The sequence below is a fragment of the Camelus ferus genome, chromosome 17, assembly GCF_009834535.1.
Source record: "Camelus ferus isolate YT-003-E chromosome 17, BCGSAC_Cfer_1.0, whole genome shotgun sequence".
Lineage (NCBI taxonomy): Eukaryota > Metazoa > Chordata > Mammalia > Artiodactyla > Camelidae > Camelus > Camelus ferus.
The window spans coordinates 10,012,095-10,034,108 of record NC_045712.1 but is presented as its reverse complement, the minus strand read 5'-3'; the positions used below and the strand labels follow the sequence as shown (position 1 = coordinate 10,034,108).

Here is a 22,014-nt window from a genome sequence, read left to right as displayed (position 1 = left end):
ATGAATAAAATCATCTGTATCTTTGTAGTAAGCAGAATAATGGCCCCCTAAAGATATATATGTCCTAACCCCCGGAGTCTATGAATATGTCACTTCATACAGCAGAAGGGGCTTTACAGATGTAATTAAGTTAAGGCTCTCAACACAGGGAGAATATCCTGGGGCATCCAGGTAGACCCGATGTAATCACAAAGGGAAAGAGAAAAAAGCAAGGGGGTCAGATTCAGAGAGAGACTGGAAGACGCTAAACGGCTGGCCTTGAAGATGGAGAAAGGCGCCAAGGGACAGAGGCAGCTTCTAGAAGCTTGAAAACACAAGGGAACAGACTCTCCCCTAGAACCTCCACCAAGAACACAGCCCTGCCAACATTTGGATTTTAGCCCAATGAAATCCATTTAGCATTTGTGACCTCTAGAATTATAAGATAATAAGTTTGTGTTAAGGCACTAAATTTGTGGAAATTTGCCAACAGCAGCAATAAGAAACTAATACAGTATCCATTAGGCAAAATTCATTTGGAACTTCCCGGTTTCCCACAAGTTAACATCTAACCTTACAGAATCTGGGCTCTAATCACTAGTTAATCATGAGTTAAGGTGACCTTCCCCTGGAGAGTGGAATCACCCCCTGGGGGGCGGGGCTTGACTGAACAGTGCTCTGATACTGTGTTGAAAACATAGACAGTGTCTTTTTGCTGCATTTCCAAGTTTCAAATAACTTTTTTTTTCTGGTCTTTTTTCTTCACATATATTTATTTTTATTTTATTTGTTATTACTATTTAAAAAAAAAAATTTCCCCTTAATGGAGGCACTGGGGATCGAGCCCAGGGCTGGGACGCCTAGCACACTGTCTACCACCAGGGTGTACTCCTTACCCACCTCAAATAACCCTTTTTAGCATCTATTTGCTCTGCTCATGTTTCTTTCTGCAGCAATCCCATACTTGCATTCCTCCCCACCCTCAGAATCTATTGACCAACTGAGTCCGCGCATCAGCCAGCGCTGTTCTGGAAGCGAGAGTCTGCAGCGTGCATTACTTGTAGCATACAGGCCGGACAACAGACTCCCTTTGTTCCACTTTCCTCTGTGACGACTTGCCCAGCCACCACCCTGTATCAGGATGATTTTTTTCAGCCCAGCAATCTTGTGGAAAAAGAGCAACAAATCATACACATAAATTTTAAAAATGAACATCACAAATGCAGAGGAAGGCTGAATAGAGGAAAAGAAATTCTCATGAAAGTAGCATCAGGATCAGACCTATGACCTGAGCCCTTTCAAAGGTCAGGAAAAGGACCTGGCCGCCAAACTTCATCCTAAGATGACGTCCTTCCAAACGCCTCATTGCACAAAGAGTCCAAAACGACCAAAGGCCTCAAGTAGTGGAGCAATGAGCTCCTGTACATTTGCAGTGACAACTGGACCTTCTAGAGCTGGCCTTCCTGACTCCAGCCTTCTGCTTTCAAAGCCATCCTGCAGGCCCCACCTAGCCTATTCTCCAGGAAAGGCTTCTTCATCAGCTCACATCACTTTTGTGCTTCTTCTGAATCCAGGGGAAGCTTTCTGGTGCATCTATCATCCATCTGGCTCCACTCCAGCTGCCCATTTTAAAGACACCTCAGTTGACCTAGTGCAGTAGTTTTGAAATGCAAGCTTTCATCAGCATCACACAGATGGTGGGGCCCAGCCCTGGAGTCTGAGAATCTGTAGGTGGAAGGGTGGGTGAGTATTTGCATTTCTAGCCAGTTCCCAGGAGAGGTCACCGGCTCCCAGTTGAGAGGGCGTGCTGTGAGAACCACCACCGGAATCTGAGCTTGGACGACTCCCTTCTTAAGCAAGCTGAGAAGAATTACGAAGTGGCCCCTTGCGAGAGGAAACTTTTGGGGGCATGAAAATGGTCCACAGCTTGATTGACACGTGGTTACACTGATGCATACACTTGTCAAACTCATCAAACTGTCCACTTAAAGCAGATGCATTTTATTGTATGTAAATGATGCCTTAATAAAATTAACTTAAAACTTAAAAAAAAATGGAATTACGTGCTCCTGTACACCTGTAGTGACATATCTGCTCAGTCATCATCCAGTAATTTATTCATTGAGTCCTTTCTTGGTGATAAACACTCTGGTAAGTTTTGGGAATACAAGGGTCCTTAAGATGGTGCTCTCGTCCTCAAATTTCTCTTACTGTGATACTGAGAAGTACGCTCCGATGACAGTGTACAGTAAATATCAGAATAAGAGAAAGTTGAAGCCCCACGGGTATGCTGCACTAGAAATGACAATTACTATCCTTTTCCTTAAAAAACTGCCTGGTCCACAGTCACGGCAGAGAAGGTGACATGAGGTGCCATCGACCCTTCCACCCCTTGAGCCACAGCTGGCTGGAGCAACAGCGGCTCCGATCCAAGCTAGATCAATCCAGGATTGGGGGATGTGGATTCCAAGACTGGGCCAGTCGGCTGTGGAGACTACAGAGTTTAGGACTGAGGGCGCCATGTGAAAGCAAAGGAGGGCAACTAAGGAGACCAGAGAGGAAACGAGACCAAACTTCTGCAGATCGAGGGAGACGCCTGACTAGGTTCTGGCTCCTCTGAGGCCTGGCTGTATGTACTCTGCAAAGGGCACTGGGAGAATCTCCTGGAGCAGTGAGTGGTTCTCGAAAATAAATGTTTAGCTTAGAGTCAGCACCCTAGTGATACTGATGTGAGAGTAGGCTGTGGATTACGTGCTGAGAGACACTACCCTGCATCCGTGTGTCTGGTTGGTTGCTTTTAACTTAAACCTTCGAGTGGAGGTCTGGTTCATATACTCACAAAGCTCTAATTGAGACAGAAGCTAAGGAAAGCCACCCAAGTGAGATGTGGGTCTTCAGAGACGAGTGAGAACCAGCCAGGCAGAGTGTGTAGTTGTGCATGGCTGGGGAGGGGCTGAGGGAGGAGTTGTGCAAAGGACGTAAGTCAAGAGAGTAGCGTACTTGGGGATCCAAAAGTCCTCCCACGTGTCTTGCACTGTGTATGTGTGTGTGTGTGTGTGAGAGAGAGAGAGAGAGAGCGAGCCAGAGAGCCAGAGAGAGAGAGAGAGAGAGAGAGAGAGAGAGAGAGATACTAGCCAATAATCACAAAACTCTCTGCTGAAAAAGTTACCTATTACTCCTTCCCACAGGCAATCTTCTATCCCTCCCCGAGCCTCAGGGACCTTGCTGGGCTTTCTGACTGCCCTCTTCTCTTTCCCTTACCCAGACCCCTTTTCTCCCTGGCCAGCTTCTGTGATCTTCATAAAATCAAAACCCAACCTTTTAAAAGAGCATTTAATGCTAAAGCCTACAGGGAAAGAGCTTGGGCCTTTGTGCCCTGGGGCTCGGCATGGGATGCTGGCCAGGGGCGCTTCATGTGAGGGAGTTACACCCACGAAGCAACCTTGACCAAGATGAGAACAAGAGCCCACCGAAAAATACTCCCCTTTTCTTCCTACCATGTAGAAAATTCTAAGGTGCATTTCATAAAGCATTTCAAAGAGTATCCCCAAGTGGGACTGAGGTCCAGGTGCCCACCAGTGGTGATATGCGTCCTTCTCCCTCGGTCCTTGTGTGGACAAAGAATGTCGCTCGCCATATTAGTAAACAAAGGACGCAGTACCAATCAAGCCATCAGCCACTGCAGCCGCCCCCACTACCTGTGCCCCCGAGGAGGCTCAGGGTGGAGGAAAGAAGGATCCTGGCTCTAGGCAGTTAGGATGCATATCAAAGAAATGACTTCAGTGAGTCCAGACTCTTACATCTTCCCACACATAGAAAAACACTAAATTCATTACCTTGAGATATTTATTTTTTCTTTAACAGTAATCTTTTGATGATCCAACTACCTAGCTTTTATTACAAAAATCCTATATACTCTGGCTCCTCCCTTACCTCTTTGGACCTATTGCTGGTCTGGGATGTGTGTGTGTGTGTGTGTGTGTGTGTGTGTGTGTGTAGGGTTACAAAATCTCCTACATAAGATCATAAAGCAAAACTGGCCACCCTCTTGGCAAACCTGATGTGTCTTTCTGAGTTCTTCTTTAAAAAAAAAGATGAGGAGAGCTATGTACAGCATGGATGCTTTCTGTCAGTTTCTCAGCTGTGGCAAGATTTAATACGATGCCTTAAAGACTCTGAAACCCACCTGTGTGAAGTGAGATGCAGTGGGGGCAGCGTTTCCGTGGTCTCACTCACTTGGTGGGTGCTCGCTCATTCAGGGACTCACTGGAGACCATCTGGACAGGATATGTGACTGTTAAGGCCTTCATATAAACTTCTAAGATTCTGGTGGGCAGGTGTGGGGATCTACTCATCTTCTGGCCATCCAAGACAAGCCTTGTAGGTAAGTTCCCTTGCTTATGAGAATGGCCACCTACCAGTCTGGAGTGATTTGCCCACTTCTTCCCTCTCTCCTCGCCCTCAACGTGCAAGGGCCAGTTTAGAGTTTCACCTGGGGAACTCCCGAGGTTGTGGACCAAAACCCAAAACCTGGATTACTGCCTTCACCCTCCATGGTAGAAGAGGGGTCATCATCACCCCCTCTTTTCAGCTCAAGGGAAGGAGGCAAAGACAAGAAGGAGGTGTTTCCCTCCAGTGGGAACAACACAGAAGCTTGCATACATAGCTGCCTCTCATATTCCTTTAGGCAGTGCTTGGTCATGTGGCCACACCAGACACAAGGAAAGCTGGGAAATGCAGTCCCTATCTTGGCAGCCAAGTGCCCAGAGAAAACCCAAAGGATGAGAGTTATTACTAAAAAGAGGAAGGGAAATGGTCACTGGGGACAAAAAGCAGCCTCTGCTACATTCCTGGACTGTGTCACATGAAGAGGAACAATCTGATCTCTTTGGTTGAGATGGAGAGGTGGGCACTGCCCCACCAAGACCACACAAAATGGGCAACTTCCATAATGGGTGGTGGGTGGGGATGGGAAGGGGGACGCCCAAAACTATAAATTCTGTAGTGTGACCTAATTATATCCTGGAAGAAAAAGGGACCATAAAAGGGGGCAGGAAAATAAGCTGTTACTTTCTTAGGGAAGACAAAAAGTTCTTGCTGATCATGTCACCCAAACTACATTTATCCTTCCTCGCTCTAGGCTCACAATCCCTTTTCAAATTCTCCTTCCCCTGAGCACTTTTTGGGTTCTGGACATGGGAAGGAGGCACCTGGGTCTTTGTGCCAAAGCACTCTGTCTGGCTCTGCCTTCTGTGCCCAGACTGCAAGGTGGCAGGTGTTGTGATGGACCTCAGATGGAGGGACCCACTTCTGAAGGAGCCCAAAGTGGAGGGCTGGGCAGACCCAGCATTTATTAGAAGTTCATGATTAACATATGCAAGCTGACCCCACACAGGCCTTGACATGGGTTCCTGGGAACAATTCTAGGTCAAGCAAGGATTCACAAGACCCATGCTAAGCCCTCAAGAGTCCTTTCACTGATAATCATTTACATAATTGTAGGAGCCCCTCCATAAACAGTGGCCCTAAGCCTGTCACTGTACATACCGTCTCTAGTTCTAAGAACCATTGTAGCAGGTGCCATCCTTGCTGCTTCCACACTCCTTTTACCATTTCAAGACAAACTGGCCTCTACCTGCAACTGCCACACCTGCATTTCTTTGCCAGGGGCTTTCTTGGGCTGATAGTCCCTACTTTGCCAAGCATGGGATACCAGGGAAGCACCTAGGAATAAATACTCTACCTCCCATACCTCCCAGAAGTAACCCTCACTTAATGATGCTCAAGAGCTGGAGTATAAACACCTCAACCCCCTCACCCCTCAGATGGGATCATTCTGAGGCACAGGCACTATGTTGGTTCATGAGTTTCCCCCGTGGGATGGAGGACTACTAGACTACTGTGGTAGTTAAATGGCTAACACACTGGGTTTTGGTAACCTTCCATTCTTTATTTCATTTCCTGATTTCTCTACTGGTGTTTCCTGCACTTACCAAATAAACTACTTGCCGTCTATCTTAGGATATGCTTCTGGATGAACCCAAAGAAGACCACCAGTGTGAGAAGTAAGTTATGAGCCCCATGGGGGAACAGACTGGCACAGGCTCAGGAGTCAGCCTGACCCAGACTTGAATTCTGCCTTCAGCACTTTGCAGCTGAGTGATGCTGGGAAAATTATTTGTCTGTTGGTGCCTCAATGTCCTCATCTGTAAAATGGGGCCACCTCACAGGACTGTAAAGTTTCAAGTGAAAAAATTCCTCTCCTGCCCGCACTGACCCTCATTCTTGGCAGGCACTCAACGCAAGTTAGCTTTCCTTCCTTCTCATCTCTATTTTATAAATGATGAAATGGAGGCTCAGGAAGGTTCACGGACCTGCACAAGGTGATCATGCAGTTATGCGACAGATCTTGAAGTCAAACACAAATATCTTTCTGGCTCCAGATTTACTTACAACATTCCCACTAAGCCTCACATGTCAACTTCTGGGTCAAAATTACCTAACTGGATACATACAATTATTTTAACCTTCAAATTCCCAGGTCTTCCTTTCACATTCTGCTGTGCAGACAACACATCTGGATTCTGATTTACAGAGATCCCCACACCTGGGTGCATTCACACCGTGTGCTATTTATGTCCTCAGTTCTGGGGCATGACTCTCGTTCAGCTGTGACACACTCTTCTAATTTGGGTGCAAAGCTGTTCACAAGTTCATCTCTGATTAAAACACAATGTCACTAAAATAGACGAACACCCAGGAGAAGACAGATGATAGGTAACCCAAGGCAGAGCAAATGTCATTTATGTGGTTTCCCTTGGAACACAGGTGAGGCTACTTTTCCAGTTTCCCTCTTCACCCCAGAAGAGAATCCAGAGCTTCAAATGTGGGAGCAAACCTGCTGAGCCCCTGCTTGACTGACTGCATGGAGACTATGAAAGGGAAGAGGTACTGAATGTTTCCAAATTCATTCCCTTTATCAACAGCGCTGTTACCTGACAGCCAGACAAGTCCAAACAGAATCAAAAGAGAGGCACAGACAAAAAGGAAAACCAAAGTCATGCTTTTAAACTTACTCCAATTTGTGCAATTAGAAGTCTGGACACAGCTGTTTTATTTCAGCATACATTTAAGTTTGGGGTCATTTAAAAAGTATAATTTTGTTTTGAAATATATATGTATTGGAGGGACATCATCTTTCAGAGGCTAGACTTTGAAAGGTCCTGTGTGAGACCTGCATCGAACGTAGGATGACCAACTCATTTCGGTTTGCCCAGGACTTTCCCAGTTTTCGTACTGAGTCCCTCATCCCAGGAAATTCCTCAGCCCTGGGCAAACTGGGATGGTTTGTCACTCAGATAGGAAACAGATTTGATTCTCAAATCACCTCTTTGAAAATACAGATCTCCTCAAGCAGGTGAAAACAGTTCATGAACCACAACATAGAGATTCGGATTGCATCTCACAAAACACCCCATCAAATAGTCCCACTTGAAGAATCCATAAGGATCTTGCATTGCAGGAATCACAAATTCAGACACCCATAGAGGCAAGACTGAAACACTGGGTAATCATTAGTCAAATACATTTTACCTGTAACCTGCCTTCACTAATCAAAGTCATTTTAATTGTTGCTACAGAAGCTTTGCAAGTCCTCCAAGGAGCATGAAGACTAAACAATAAAATGTTTGCCGGAATTGTTTTCCAGGAACTCTGAGTCACCCTGTAACTGAGCAGGACCTTCTGGCGCCTAGGGATTGACAGTGTTGACCACCCTGTTACCTCAACATCAAACAATCAGAGAATTGTGCACGAGCTGATCACATACCCTGCGGCCCCTTTCCCCTAACTTGGCCTTTAAATATGCTTTGCTGAAACCCTTCGGGGAGTTCGGGGTTTTCTGGGGCATGAGCCACCCCGTCCTGCCTGCTCAGCCCTGCAGTAAACTTTTCTCTGCTCCAAACTCTGATGTTTCAGTTTGTTTGGCCTCATGGTGCAGTGGACATACAAACTTGCCTTCGGCAACAACCTGTGTCTAGTTCTAGCTGAGCCAGTTAACACTGGATAGGACCACAGACCCTCCAACTGGGCATGTGCTAGTGTCCTTTCAGTGACCATTTGACATCAAAGGGCGGAAAACTCCACCCTCGTATCATGCTAGGTGCCTCCATTTTTGCCTTTAGCTCAGTCACAACTGCACAGAAGGACGATTATGGCACCTTTTTCCAATTACCTTTCCCCAAGCTCCCATGCCTGCTGCTTTATTATTTATACCCATAAATACCCCAAGACTCCAGCCCCTTGCCTTTGGGGAAGCAGATCTGACATTTGCTCTCCTGTCTCCCTACTTGTCTGCCTTGTGAATAAACCCTCTCTTTGCTGCAAAACTCAGTGTCTCAGCATTTTAGCTTGCTGAGCATCTGGCAAAATGAACCTGGTTCAGTAATAAGACTTCAATAAGTGAAGGTCACTGGCATAAACACTTTCTGTCTACTCCTTACTTACACAAGGAAATATACTCCTATTTTTCCAGAATCCCTCAGCCCATCAGCCCTTTACCCTCCCTCTTTTGAAAGTCACAGAATGGACAACTATTTCTCTACCCAAGAAAAACTGCTGAAGCATCATGAAAAACAAAGGCAATTCTCATTTGGCTTCAGTGGGAAGGACTATGGTTTTCTTAGTCTGATTTCCTCCAGAAGCTGACTCTGGACAAGGGGTCAACTGTTTACCTGAGAGATCTTCCCAGGGAACAGCAGTGGGAGAGTGGGGGAAATGAGACAAGGAAGGGAAGTGTTCTATTAGATGTGATATGTATATACAATGGAATATTACCCAGCCATAAAAAAGAATGAAATAATGCCTTTTGCAGCAACATAGATAGACCTAAAGATTATCATACTTAGTGAAGTAAATTCAGACAGAGACAAATATCATATGATACCACTTATATGTGTAATCTAAAAAAAAAGATACAAGTGAATTTATTTGCAAAATAGAAATAGACTCAGATGTAGAAAACAAATTAATGGTTACCAAAGGGGAAATGAGGGGTGGATAAATTAGGAATTTGGGGTTAACATATACACCCTACTGTGTATAAAATAGATAAACAACAAGGACCTACTGTATAGCACAGGGAACTATATTCAGTATCTTATAATAACCTATAATGAAAAAAACATCTGAAAAAGAGTAAGTATGTGTTTATATATGTGCCGTGCACCTGAAACATTGTAAATCAACTATACTTCAAATAAGTAAATAAACAAACAAATAAATAAAAAGTGTCCTATTAAGTCAACTATCACCGAGGGCGACTGGAGTTTAACTCCAGGGGGAAACTCTAGGATAACTAAGGTGCATATGGCAGCATACACACCTCACTTATCCTACCAGATGGCAAGGGAGCTGGGGTATCCAGATGCTTAATCTTTCATCACTGGAGAGGTGGGTCTGAATTCCCCAGCACTTCCAAACCACCACTTCTACAGTCAGAGAAAGTCCTCAGACAAACGAATGCAGGTCCTGACTGTGGGAAGACAAGGCCAGGGCCAGCATTCGGGCTGGGCACGGTCAGGAATACAGCCCATGGGCCGCCATCACCCAGCACCAGTCCACTGCTGCCATGCGGGAACACCGCCAGTGTTGTTAGAGCTTCTGAATTTTTAACAGAAGCCTGCAATCCTGAATTTCTGTGCAATGTCCTGATTCGTAATTGCTGATGATGAGCTCAAATGTTTAAAAAACACTCTAGGGGCTAATCAAACTCCCTGAAGGCAGAATTCAACCTGTGAGCAGCCAGCCTATGTCCACTAATCTTGGTGAACCTCATTATTTTATGGATGTAGAAACCAAGGCCATAGAGAGAAGTGACTTGTAAGTCAAAGACTGGGATGTGGAGCTCAGTTCCCAGAACTCCCAGGCCAGGACTCGATCTAACCCCCTGTGCTGCCTTCACTAACAAACCATTCCCTCCCACCACATGATGCATCCATCATGGACAGGAGCCGTCACTGCCCTCCGCTTAGAGCAAAGGAAGTTTTCCTTCCTTCTATCAATGCGTTAAGATATTTTATCTCACTAGAAAGTGGACTGGTTACAATTCTTAATTACTCAAAGGGTTACATAGTGCTTATTTTGTCCTGGACACCCTTCTAAGTAATACAAAGAATTCGTTTAATTCTCAAAGCAACCCTTCGAAGGAAGTATTACTGTTTTCCCAATCTTAAGGACAGAAAACCGAGGCACAGAGAGGGTAAGATCCTTGGCTAAGTTGGACTGGTTAGTGGTGGAGCTAGGAGACAAATTCATGGTCCACAGGCCAAGTCACTACTCTACCTTGTCTCTGAACTAACTATCTAGTTTGGCTTTTTAAATACCCCAAATGGTTCTTTTGTCCATTATAACAATAGTTGGCAAACAACAGGCCTGTGGGCCAACTCTTGCCCACTGCTTGTTTTTATAAATAAAGTTTTATTGGAATACAGCTTCATGCATTATTTTATGTATTACCTGTGGCTATCCTTGCCCTGCAAAGACAGATTTGGGTAGATGCAACACAGACCATGTGGCCCGCAAAACGTAATATATTTAGTACCTCATCCTTCACAGAAAAACTCTGCTGACCCCTGCACTGTAGACTTGCCTGGCATTCCTCTGACTGCAGGTTTCTTGATTGTTACTAAGTCATAATGCAGCAAATCCTATAATCCCCCTGCAAAGCCTTAGCATACACAGTGATGAATTCACAGGTTTGACTTCCAGAAACTGCAACTGTGCAGAAGATGCCTGGGAACCTAGAAATTGGCAAAAAAATTTCTCAGAACATCACATAAGGAAAAAGATAGCACTAAATGACCCATAAAAGAGGCACAGACCTAATCTTGGGCCCCCTACCTGAGTGAAGGTTTTAAAAATGAGAGGATCAACAGAAATAGACAGAGAGGGGAACAGAGCAAGACAAGGCAACTCTTTTGGGGGGCAGAGGGGAGGTTATTAGGTTTATTTATTTTCAATGGAGGCACTGGGGTTTGAACCCAGGACCTTGTGCACACTAAGCGTGCCTTCTACCACTGAGCTGTACCCTCCACTGAGGCACCACTTGTAATACCTATCAACAGGCATCTTGCAGTTAGAGACCCAGGTTCAAATCCCATCACTCACTATAGTTTCTTAAATCTCAATTTTCTCATCCATAAAATAGAAGGAATAATCTCATTTCTTGGCGGCGGGGTGGCGGGGGCGGGGGTTAAGCAGATTAGCCAAGATTATAATGTATATGAAGTTCTTAGCACCCCGCCTGGGATCTGCTAACTACTCAGAGGAGTCCTATTGTTAGGAGTAATGGTAACTACAAAAGAATGAAAATGTGTGATTACTTATACAGAGGCACTCAGCCTCACACAAGTCAGCTGTCAAAGGGTAACCGGATGACGCAAGGAACAAAGTGACATTTATGATGAGGAGCCCAAGTGAAGGAAAGTTCTAACCACATTTATAAACTCCACGTAAAAAAGAAGCACGTGCCACATTTCCATCAGAGACAATTCAAGCAAAAAATGAAATAAAATATAATTAAATAACGCAGGTAGGCAGAGGTAAGCTTTAATCACCCGGAAAAATCACTTAAGTTAAACAAACTTCTTACTCCTTGACGACACTATATAGATGAAATGGTATAAGGAGTGGGGAAAAAAAAAGTTTGCATTGTATCCTCCGAAAGTTACATCTCTGCCTCTTTTTACAGAGTGAAAAAATCTATCCAATAGCATGAACACTTGCCGGCAAACTGTCAATTTTTAAATACACTTCATCTTTATCATTTTCATAGCTTTTCTCTGAGACCTAAAAAGGACCCATGATAGTTTTCTAGGATGCTTTTTCAACCGTAATTAAGCCCAGTGCTAGAAAGTGCATCAAGAACTGCTCATGATTTGAACTGTTTAAAGCAGCTGAATCCTTGCAACAGTATCTTCTTAATTTGTTTCAATCAAACTTTTGACCTCTAGTAAACTGGACAGCCCATTCTTTTAGGCAGTGAAAGTACAGCTGGATTGGGCACAGAGAGGTATATAAAACAGCACACTTCTTTTTTTTTTTTCTCTTCAAAATACAAATTGAATTAATTTAACACAGTTGGAGCAAATTACCATGATATGCCCTCAATTTGAGTCTTACGGCCCCACTGGGACTGGGCTCTCTGGTCCCAGTCTAAGGGCACATGGTTTTCATTATTTAATCAGGTTCCTGTATTTCAACTTGCACATTTAAATGGACGTAATCAGTTCATTTGTGATGACCTCAAGTACCCTTAACTTTCCTGATTTATCAAAGAAGTCACACTATCTTAATGTTTTGAGATTTGTTTAAACATTGAAAGGTTACTTGACAGGACAAATCACTCCAAGGATCATTTTTACTGGACAGCAAATAATTTTACTGAAATGTTCCACCAACGGAGTACTGATAAGGAAGCCCTTTTAAAGGCATTTATTTACGAGACTTTTTAAAAATTATAGTTGATTTACCATATTATATTAGTGTTAGGTGTACAGCATAGTGATTCAATATTTTTATAGATTCTACCCTCTTAAAGTTATTATAAAATATAAGCTATGTTTCCTGTGCTGCACAATATAGCCTTGAGTCTTATTTCTTTTATACATAGTAGCTTGAATCTCTTAATCCCCAGCCCTATGTTGCCCCTCCCCCATCCCTCTCCATACTGGTAATCATCAGCATATTCTCAAAGTCTTTTTTTTTTTTCAAAAGTTAGTGAGAACAGAGCAATGGCTTTGCATAACATGTAGATCTTTAATAAAATAAGATCTGAGTGCACTTCTGGTGGTTCATAGTATAAATAAAGGTTTAGAGGCAGAAGGAACCTCAAACATCATCACCCATTTAACAACTCCAGAGAGCTAATTAACATGGCTCAGGTCAGTCTGCTGCTAAGGTGGGATCAGAACTCAGCCTTCCTGACTCCACTCTGGGCCACCGCACCCCTTTCTCCCAAGCTCCCCTCCGTCTGGCAGAGCCCTGCCGGAGTATTACATGGATGAACCAGGCCCAGAGCCGGCTCTGTGATCAGTGCCTCCCTCCCGTTCAGGTCACACATAGTCCCCCTGCTCTTCTGCGATGACTGAATTGATGGGATGGGCTCAGTCAGGTGCAGCAAGGGAAGCCAGAAAACAATCCCCAGGCCCCATCCGTCGTTGGGCTCCCTACCGACGCTGTCGGCTGTGGTGAGCACCAGCTGGAAGATGGATGCTGGTATTCCAGAAAGACTTTTTGAATCAGGAGGGGCTGTGACGGGCCCCATGCTGTGGCAGAGGCCTAATTATTTCCAATAACTGTCTCTTTAGGCTACTCGGTGATTTCCAAAGCAAAGCGCCTCCTCATTGCAACAAAACACCCAGTGTTCATTTGCAGGCCGGTGGATGGGATGAAGGGGGCAGTTTTGAACTTATTTCTCATGTAAAGTCACAACGCTAGCAACTCCAGTCTGTTCGTAGTTTATTCAGCAAGGCAGAAAGGAATAGAAGCAACTGGAGCTGTGGGTTCAGGATCTGCTTTAGGGGTGATATTCTCGTCCGAAACGAGAGTCATTAGACTCTCCTGTGAAATACACTCTGGAGAGAGCCAGGCTTCTCAGGCTGTGACCGTTGGTGATAACAAACTCAGTCACCTGCAGTGTGTGTCCAAGAGCACAGATTCGGTTGAGTTTGAATTCTGGGTCTGTCACTTGCCAGCTGCATGATTCTGAATAGTGACACAGCCTCTCCAAGCCTCCGTCTTCACCTCTATTAAGTGTGAGCTGCAGCGGTTCACCGTGGAGAGGGACTGAAATATATACTGTCTGGAAAGCACTTGGCAAGTGGCTGGTACTTATCGGGACTCAATAAATGGGGACTATTATTACCAGGTAGTGCGGCTTGTTCTTTGAAGAGGGAGGTTATTCTAAGCGAATGTCTCAGTCTGATTCTCTGTGTTGATCAGATTGTTGCTGAAATCTTCACTTTGCACATGCAGGCTTTTTTTTTTTTTTGGAGTCTTCCCTGTTCCTTGCACCCTGTCTCCTGCTCATCAAGCTTGTCTGGGAACTCTCCACGTGCTGCTACAAATCTTTCAGGCCAAAGTGAGGTCCCACGCCCTCCAGGCATCCCACTGCAGCAGCTCTGGGCACACCATGGTCCCTGCACCTCTTCAGTGTCGCACCTTCTCTGGATGGGGGAGTTTTCCTCCCACGTTCATTCAAATCTCTCTCCAACTAGCTTAAGCTCCTGGGATACATGGGATCCCCTTACATTTCTTTGTGTTTGTTTTTTTAAAGTATAGTTGATGTGCAATATTGTATGTTACAGGTGTACAACATAGTGATTCACAATATTTAAAGTTATGTTCTACTTACAGTTATTATAAAATATTTGCTATATTCTGTTTTGTACAATACACTTGTTGCTTATTTTATATTTAATAGTTGTAACTTTTAATCCCCTACCCCCATATTGCCCCTCCCCCCCTCCACTGGTAACCGCTAGTTTGTTCCCTATATTTGTGAGTCTGTTTCTTCTTTGCTATATTCATTAGTTTGGTTTTTAGATTCCACATGTAACTGATATTATACATTATTTGTCTTTCTGTCTCTGATTTCACTTAGCATAATACTCAAGTCCATCCATGTTGTTACAAACGGCAAAATTTCATTCTTTTTTATGGCTGAGTAGTATTCGTGTGTGTGTGTGTGCGTGTGTGTGTGTGTGTGTGTGTGTGTACCACATTTTCTTTATTCATTTATCTGTCACGGACACTTTGCTTCCATATCTTGGCTATTGTAAATAATGCTGCTAGGAACATTGGGGTGCATGTATCTTTTTGAATTAGTATTTTTGTTTCTTTCAGATCTAGATCCAGGAGTGGAATTGCTGGGTCACGTGGTAGCTCTCCATACTGTTTTCCATAGTGGCTGTGCCAATTTACACTCCCGCCAACAGAGTATGAGGGTTCCCTTTTCTCCACATCCTCACCAAAACTTGTTATTTGTAGATTTTTTGATGACAGCCATTCTAAGAGATGTGAGGTGATACGTCATTGTGCCTTACACTTCTCCGAATCCTCTGCAGCACCCAGCACATGTCCAAGAATCTTCTAGGTTCTCGAATCTTTTCCTAGGCAAAGTGTGGTCCAGGGGCCAGCACCATTCCTATCACCTGAGAGCTTGTTAGAATCTTGCAGATTCCCAGACTCTGCCCCAGACCTACTGAATCAGAATCTGATTCCCAAATGATTCCTGCGCACAGAGTTGGAGAAACACTGCCCTAGTCCAGCATTTCCCAGGCTTCAGCTATTTACATCTTCCCTTCACAGTTTTCATCATTTTTCAACACTATCCACCCTATGTTTTACCAAATACATTATTTTTAAGTGATTTTTACAGTGACACTATGTCTTGCTAGCCTCAACCTAAGCAATAACAATTAGTCTGTTAATAGTTCATTTGGCAAGGCAGAAACAAATATACTCTTTAATAAAATCTGAAGGTCTGAGTGAAAAAAAAATTTTAGTACACATTAAAATAAATAATCATTAAAGTAAAACAATTCTTTATCTGGCATCTAAAATTAACTCATGTACCACCAGGGACTCACCTACCCCAGGTTAGTAAACACAGCTCTAGGTTTTTTGCAGCTAGGTTAGAAAGCATCTCCCCAACTCCTAATTCCGTGTACTGGTCGGTGTCTGCTCCCTCCAGCACAGGGGCCCTGTCCTCAAAATACAGGCGGTCATGGGAGGCAGAAAACCTTGGTTCTGGCCCTGCACCATCCCTTAATAATCTGCCAAGTCACACCCCATCTTTGGGGCTCATTTTTGAGGGTTAGTTGATCTCAAAGCTCCCTTCGGAGTCTAACAATATGACATAATACATGAGAGCAGAGGCTGTAGAGTCAAAATGACTCGGGGTTGCAATTAAGGCTCCATTACTTGATAATTTCATTAAGTCTCAGTTTTCCTCATCTGTAAAATGGGTAGTAATAACAACAATACATGGACATAACATCCAGATCACAGGATTTGTAAGAATAAGAAAAAAATAGCTGGAAAATGCTGAGTGAAATCTGCCACATACTGTCCAATAAAAAAAATAGTTATTTTATTTTCCCAGCCTCTCCAAAGGACAATAATAATAGCCTACATTTAAGGAATATTCAATATGTAGCAGACATTGTGTGAGGCACTTAAATTTATTTTACCCTTACAATCACTCAGTGAGGTAGGAACTCTTATTCTCCCCATTTTAGAGATGAGAAACTGAGGCACAAAAAAAGTTAAGCCACCTGTTTAAAGTCATGCATTTAGTAAGCGGTGGGTGCAGTTGGATTTGAGGGCAGGACATCGGACTTCAGAGCCAGCGTTTATAACCACAGCCCATCCTGCTTTTCTGTAAAATACTGGTCAACACACAGACTTCGCCAAATTGATAAACAGGATGTAATCTTGGCAGAGTAATTCCCAGCTCAGGTGAGCAGCTCTTATCACCACTGTTCTACAGTTAGTTACTGAGTCTTTACATCTGAACAAGTTGCTACCAGGCATCAGGAGTTTCAGTTATGCTTCAGTTATCCTTCAGTTATGCTAAGAACTTTTTTTAAAATACTTTTTTATTTTTAAGTATAACAGATAAAAAGGTGAAGAAAATATAAGGGTACAGCTCAGTAATTATCTCCAAGTGAACAGCCATGTATCCATCACTGCATTGTCCCAGAAACTCCTAAACACTTTCCCTCCATCCCTCCCCTGCAAATGTAACCACTATCCCGGGGTTTCTGCACCTTGGCACTACATACATTTGGGGCTGGATGATTCTTTGTTCTGGGGGTTGTTCTTTGCATTGAGAGATGTTTATAAGCATCCCTGGCCTCTACCAACTAGATTCTGGTAGCAAGCACCCTCCGCCAATGGCAACGACTAACAATTTCTGTAGCCATTGACAAATGTCCCCTGAGGGGCAAAATCACCCCTGGTGGAGACCCACCACCCTATCCTGACCTTTTGGCAATCATTTTCTTGCTTTCCTTTATCCTTTTACCACATAAGCACACATCCTCAAATATCACTTAATCTTGTCTGGTGAAAGGAGTTCTTATAATTCATCTATTAAAAAAAAAACCCTAATCATGGCTCCCTACAACAGCCTTTATAGACGAAGTGACCACATAATTTATCATCCACACTGGAGGGAGGCACGGACATTAACCAGGATTGACCCGGGCAAGCCAGCATGATCACCCTGCTTCCAGGGATCCTCTGCTGGGATGAACATTATCCTCACAGCCGCATCCAATCAGGGTCCCCTTCCTACTGGATAACTGTGCCTAAAGTGACAAAGGACAATTAAAAGCAGCACATCCCCAGGGGCGAAGAAAACAGAGACCCAGATAAATACCTCCAAGCTGAAGAGTTGCCAAGCAGAGAAGTGATTCAGCCTTGGGCCTTAAGAAGCTGCACTCTTCAAATAATTTGCTTGAAGACACTACTTAAATAACTACTTTCACCACACTACTACAACCAACTAATTAAAATAATTGCCTTCCAAGATTTGCACATAGATGCAAAAAGGGTCAAGATGACCCCCTGTAAGAGGTTTAAGGTCTGTAGTAGGTTTTAAATCAATATATCTGCCTTTTTCAGCAACCACTATCCATCTGACCTGCTCTGCCTTTTGATCTCCTGAGTCTTGAAACTGACCATGTCAAAAGTGACAGCTAAGACTTTCCTTACATACGTGAGCAATCATACTGATAACCTATGTGCCTGAATATAATTCAGTTCATCCTTCATTATTTGAGGCATCAAAGAGGACAGAAATCAACCTACATTGAGTTGGGGCACTTGGACATGGTGGCGAACATTTATTCTGAGTTCACAGCATCCATTTGCCCCTTTTCTAACAACTGTATTCATCTGGAGGTCCAGACCTCTGGTGTCTGTGGTCCATGTGGCCTGGGTAGGAGGACTCCACCACTGGACTCCACCTCCAGCCACACCAATCGGGCCAATCAGAACTGATTTTGAGACTTTTTGTTCAACAAGTGGGGCAGGAGGGTTTGTGCTTTTTCTTGTTGTTGAACTTGAACCTGGTATTGTGTAAACCAGCAACTGGTACAGTCATCTTGCCACCCAACAAGGAACCCAACCCAAGAGGAAGAAAGAGAAAGGCAGAGCTGAAGACAGAAAGACAGAATCAGATTCTGATGTCACCGTTCATCTCTGAACAAGATGAATCTTGAAGCCATCCTACTTATGTACCTTTTAGAAAACTGAACCTGTAGACATGGGGGAAATATATACATACATGTTTTTGTATTTATAAATGTGAAAATACGTAACAATTCCCAATTATATATTTGCCAATTCCATTTAAATTCGGTGTTTGTCGCTTATTAGGCAAATACACCCTGTGGCAGTGACTTTCAAACTTTTTCGACAGCAAGTCGCGGTATGAACTGCATTTTATTCTGCCACCCGGAGTGTGCACAAAGCCGCAGATGGAACTGACTCAGTTTCATGAAACTACAGATCCTTTACTAACATATGATGATGTTAATATTTCCTGTCCTCTAATACTTTTTTTTAAAAAAAGAAAATACTACTGTGACCCACTAAATTGATTTCATGACCTTCCTTTTGAAAAACACTGCTTTATGAGATTAGATTCAAAATTGATTTCACCAGGAAGAATGAGATTATAAAAAATGACATGATCATTTCAATTGGGTTGTTGAGGAAAACAGGACATTTGGCCCCTAAATCAAGCATCAAGCAACAGAAAATCGCTCTCTCACCATTCCTCTCTCACTGCACAGGACACAGATCTACAAGAAGAGGAGGAAAAAGGTCTTATGACCTAGAAATCAATGAATGACCAAAAAAAAAAAAGAAGAAAAGGTAAGTACCTTCTCAAACAAAACAAAAACCATGTCTAAGAAGAGAGAGAAGAGATATGTGAGGAAATAGATATCCAGGTCCCGCGGATGAGCTGCGTTATGTGATTTATTTATTTGTAGGCTAAAGACAGTAATTACAGTGAACTTCAGCAGTCACTGAGTGTGTAAAAATAGTGCTATCATGATAAGATCAGATCTTTGGGGCAGACCTAGAGGGAAGGAGGGGGGTGGGGGGAGAGAGAGATCACTTGCAGTAAAAGCCTGAAGTCTTCACTTTTGTGTGTAAAATAGCTACAAAGAGTTCCTGAAATCTTGGACAAGCACTACAGGCTGGACAAGATGGGGTATTTTTAACTGCTTTCCATGTACCTTATTTGTATTGTCAGTTAGCCAAAACTTGCAGAATCTCGATTAAATCTGTGGAATCAAATGGAGAGCTCAGATTCTCAGGCTGGCTGGAAATAGAGGCCAGGGAAGTAAACAATACCGTGAAAACTTCAGCGGCATTTACACTTCACAGTCCGGAGTGGCTGTGCAGTGAGCCCCCCCCCCCCCACTCTTCTAGATTGTTAGGCTCAAGCGCACTTGGAGAAGCCCATTAACTTTTCTGCCACTAAAATGGAAGCGTATTCCTTTTCCAAACAGTGAAGTTGAAGACAATCACTTGCACGCCCAGAAGTGATTTCTGAGACTTGACTTCTGAGCAATGACTTCTTTCCCAGTGATAATGAAAATCAGATGTCACTCTACTGGTATTTTTAGGTAGCTCTCTTCATTTTCCATCATCATCCTGTTCAAATACATTCCACCTACATTACTGAGTTGAAGCAAATGAAGTGTTTGATGAATACTTGCTGCTGTCATAAGAAAACGATAAACCTCTTCAATAAGTTCTTGGAACTACATGAATTCTTGTTGTTGTATAATTATTTTTGCATCATCAGCATCGATGTCACCACAGCACAGCCTTTTTAGAGGCACTGTCATGGTTAAGAGTCTGGCATCTGGAATCAGAACTCATGTAAGCCAAAAATCACCTGCATGACTCCTGACAGGTTACTTAACCTCCCTCCAGGGCTCAGTTTACCACCCCGTCGTCTATGATGCCCCAAAACTGCCTGCTGGGGTGCCTGGGGTACTGGTTAAGCACTCTTAACCACCATTCTTAACAGTAGGTGAACGGAATATCTAAGCGCAGTCCGGTGAGGTTAAGCAAGGTGACGCTGCTTTTCGTCCCCTGCAGACATTTGATTTGGAAGTCCACAGACCTGTTCTCTTTAGGACAGGTCTTGGCATGCCAGGGGCGCTAAAACCTTGTACCCAACCTCCAAATTGGTTGGTAAGTTTCTGGGGCACACACCAGCTAACCTTGAGGGATCAACCACCTTTCCGGAAAGGCTGCGGCTGCCAGCACTCCAGAATCTTTCCCCCCATCCCCGCGGAGGGGCCACCTTCCAGACGCAGCCGTCTGGATACCAGCAAGCAGACCGAGTGGTTCGGAAAGTTCAGAGGAGTTGGCTGTGGTATGTTTACAAGTCCTAGCAGATCGCAGGAATGTTCAGGATAATTATTACCCCACCCAGGGGCGCCCGGCCCAACCCTCTCACATCTGGAAGGAAGCGGCCACACAAAGAAGAGCGAGAGAGACCTCCTCCTGCGGCAGCTTTCTCAGGCTCCGAGAAGATTTAATTCAAGCTCTCACCCCTTTTGTGAACAAGACCAGGCACTGCCCAGCAGTATCGTTCGGAACACAAGTCATTCAATGCAAAGGAAGAGTTTATCCTCTAGTCCAAACCAAATATCATCAAAATGTCATCTTTGGTTTTCCCCTCCCCAGATGAAAGTAAAAACTGAAATACTCTAGAAAATAGATAGGGAGCGATCCACAGGCACGCAGCCTCTCCAACATAGGAGCGGCTAGGATCAGACACACCTATTTGAAAAAGGCAGCCAAACCAAACACTTAGTACACTTTGCTAAGGCAAGGGATTTCCCCCATCCTCTCGCCGCCTTTTGAAAGTATCTCCCGGCAGCCAGATCTGGGCTTCATCAGCATTTCTCCCCCACCTCCCACGAACGCGCGGCAACCAAAGCACATGGTCCCTGGCGGCGCGCTTGCAAACCCCACCAGCGCCAACGCCCCGAAACCGCCAAACTTCCTGTCTCCACACCACCAAAGCGACCAAAGCGCCGCACCAGTGCCCGAGAGACTCCGGCGGAGGCTGCTGGCAGCGAGGGAGCGGTGGGGCGGGGTTTCCTGCCCGCGGCAGCGCCCGGGACCCGCACCTCCACTGGGGGGTCTCCAAACGCGCGCGCCGCGCCCGGGGCGCACCCTGAGCGCGGCTGTGGCCGGGTCGCACGGTCGCGCCCCCGCAGCGCACTCGGAGCACCAGGGGCAGTCGCCTACCTACCTGCTCTGCCGCCTCCTGCCTCCGGCGCTCGGGGGCTGTCGACCGCTACTTTATTGTCTCGGTGGCTCACCGCGCGGGACCTGGGGACCCAGCTCTGCAACTCGGCTCTGCGCAGCGCCTTCCCAGGCGGCTGCCTTCCTCCTCGTCTCTGCCCCAGCTCCTGGTCAGCACGTGAGCCGCGCAGCCCGACTCTCGGGCTCGCTGGGCAGCCAGTGCCCGCCGCATTCCCCGGCTCGGGGCTGCTCGTTGCCCCTGCCGCCGCTCGCCTCGCGTCCTCGCTTTGATCCACACTTAACAGCTGCGCCCCCGGCCGCCTTCCTTGCGTCCTGCCGCCCTTCCGTCCAGCCTGCCTCCTCTCGCTGTCAGCCCCGGCTCTGGGCTCCGCTCTCCCCAGCTGCCCCCGCCCGCCGCCTCTCCCGGGGCTGGGGGGGCCGCTGCCAATGAGACTCGGCTGATGCGCTGTTCCGGCCCAGTCATTGTATCGGGAGGGAGGAAGGGGAGGGGGAGCGGGAGGAAGGGAGGGGGCGCCCTCAGCCCCCGCCGCGCGGCTGAGGGCTGGGCTCGCCTTCCCGACAGAGAAAAGGCGCTGGTGCCAAGGGGCGCGGAGCTGGGGGCGCTGCCAGGAGTGGGGGGAGCGGAGGGGGTCACCAGCCCGCGCCTATCATCTCTCCCTCCGA

At 45.2% G+C, this 22,014-nt stretch overlaps 1 protein-coding gene across 1 annotated transcript in view; it reads right to left on the bottom strand.

The window, feature by feature from the left end:
• The window catches only part of FRMD4B (FERM domain containing 4B), a 285,243-nt gene extending 263,544 nt beyond the window's left edge, over nucleotides 1-21,699 (bottom strand). Inside the window, exon 1 of the mRNA XM_032458102.1 lies at nucleotides 21,338-21,699. The gene's annotated coding sequence lies outside the window, so the exon portion shown is untranslated. The remainder of the gene's footprint in view (nucleotides 1-21,337) is intronic.
• Between the last annotated feature and the right edge of the window lie 315 nt (nucleotides 21,700-22,014).